The sequence below is a fragment of the Poecilia latipinna genome, unplaced genomic scaffold (assembly GCF_001443285.1).
Source record: "Poecilia latipinna isolate Pla-1442-1.1 unplaced genomic scaffold, P_latipinna-1.0 Scaffold144, whole genome shotgun sequence".
Lineage (NCBI taxonomy): Eukaryota > Metazoa > Chordata > Actinopteri > Cyprinodontiformes > Poeciliidae > Poecilia > Poecilia latipinna.
This window is the reverse complement of record NW_015112760.1, coordinates 32,423-34,442: the sequence shown is the minus strand read 5'-3', so window position 1 is coordinate 34,442 and position 2,020 is coordinate 32,423. Positions and strand designations below refer to the sequence as shown.

The window sequence follows — 2,020 nt, the reverse complement described above, 5'->3', positions numbered from 1 at the left end:
TGCTCACTGCAAACACATCGCTACAGTAGTAATACTACATGAACAGATCTGTGGGAAGCACCCCTCGTCTGGCCTCCCCCCCCCCCCCCCCCACACCCCGCTCCCTAAAAAGCCGCCATCCAACACGCAGAAAACGAACCACGTCGCATTGTTTGGGTAGAAAACACATAACTTACGCGCTCCAGCTGATCGATCCGTGGATGGCATCCCTTTTTCTTTTTTTTTTTTTTTTTTCCACCCCCGTTGGTGGAGGCTTAGCTCCTCCTAAAGCAAAAGCGCGTCCTCGCTTATTGTTATTCTCTTCTTTAATTTGATGTAGCGGTGAGTCCAGGTGGAAGCCCGCTCTGCTCCCCTTGTGGCGCGGCTCAGCACGCCTCCTGGAGATGCTGCCGAGCAGGACTGAGGAGCTCCACTAATGTGGGATGATGATGATGATGATGATGATGTCGCGGGAATAGGAGCGTTAGTTTCCTCCTAACGAGAACATGCACCGCCTGAGTCACCGCGTATTTTCCAGGCAGAGTCCAATCTGAAAGCAGCACGCTGGAGTGGAAGGTGATTTATCAAACATTTAAGTCCGGCTGGAATTTAAATTTGAACAACATTCTTCATCATCCACGGGGTTGAAAAGAAAAGAGGAAAAAAAAAAATAGCGTGGAGACAAAAAAAAAAGCATGAATCTATTTATAGCCCACGCTTTTCCAACAGCTTACATTTAAAGACACATGCCTCTTCCAAATGCTACATCCTCCATACATCAGCTTTGTTTGTTTTCGCACCTTCTGTTTGCAGGACTGTGAGGAAAAAACGTGGCTGGAGTTGTTGGCACCGGATCCACAGCGAAGCGCCGGGATCTGCAGGCGTCTTTTACAGCCATGGGAATAATGTGGGTCAATGCCCCACTTATGTGTAGCACAAACTGTTGTCTTACTTCTTCCCCTCATATACTGGGGGTTTCATTTTCAATAAAGGTTTTTCTTAAAAAAAAAAAAAAATCTGTTAATAGTACAGCTTGTAGATATACAGTCTTCAAATCTAACCTTTGTGGCAGTCGGAGAACAAAGCACCTGAGTGAAAACCAAGATCTGTTCAAGAAGGAAGCATGGATGTGAAAATTATCAATAAAAAGAACATGGGTAAAGATAAGAATTTATTACAGTGGAAAATAAACCCAGAATACCGAGGAATTCAGAACTAATCTGACAGGAAAGAACGGATTAGAATGGCCCAGTCAAAGTCTGAACCTTAATCAACTGAAAATCTATGGCAAAACTTGGCAAAAAGGTTGAAAAAATAAACAATTCAGAAGAAAAACATCTGATTTACATGAACCTGTAGTTCAGCTTCTGACCAGAGCACAACTTATTTAACCCAGAAAACCCTTAATTTATGCTAGATTAAATCATCATTAAATTAGATTTTTATAGTGTTGTTTTTATTTTCTACATATTTGACTGTCATTTTACTTTTGTATCTGAAATGCTTTCCTTAAAACAATTACTTTATCGAGGCACTAGATGGCAGTGTTGCACACAATAACTCTTCACTTGCAAACAAACGTTTTTATTCCTACTGAGTGATCAATGCAATACACATCTGAATTTTTACAAACTTTTTTCAAACTTCTGTTCCTTGCAAAACGATTTATATTCCTTTAACTTTTTTTTTTCATATTATGTCATGATGCAACCAAACACGTTGATGGGTTTGATTGAAAATGCGTAGATATTCGCAATACCGAAAAGAAAATGATTCATGAGTTTCAAAATATTTTCAAAATAAAAATCAGAAGTGTGGCAAGCATTTGTAATCATCCTCCCCCAAAGCCCTCTTTACTCTGATTCCCTTAAGTAAAATCTAGTGTACAAAAGGCCAATTAATGCAGTCTGGCCAGCAATTACGATGTGGAAAACATTAAAGAGGTGTTAGGTTAAAAAGTTAACTCTGACGTTTTTGGACCAGTGTTCATCCAACTGCAAAAGTGCCAAGAAAAAGATAGCCCAGTTTAAGGAGCAATCAG

At 40.3% G+C, this 2,020-nt stretch overlaps 1 protein-coding gene across 1 annotated transcript in view; it reads right to left on the bottom strand.

Annotated features, from left to right (window-relative positions):
• tbkbp1 (TBK1 binding protein 1) overlaps nt 1-400 on the bottom strand; it is a 67,130-nt gene extending 66,730 nt beyond the window's left edge. Inside the window, exon 1 of the mRNA XM_015029085.1 lies at nt 177-400. The gene's annotated coding sequence lies outside the window, so the exon portion shown is untranslated. The remainder of the gene's footprint in view (nt 1-176) is intronic.
• Between the last annotated feature and the right edge of the window lie 1,620 nt (nt 401-2,020).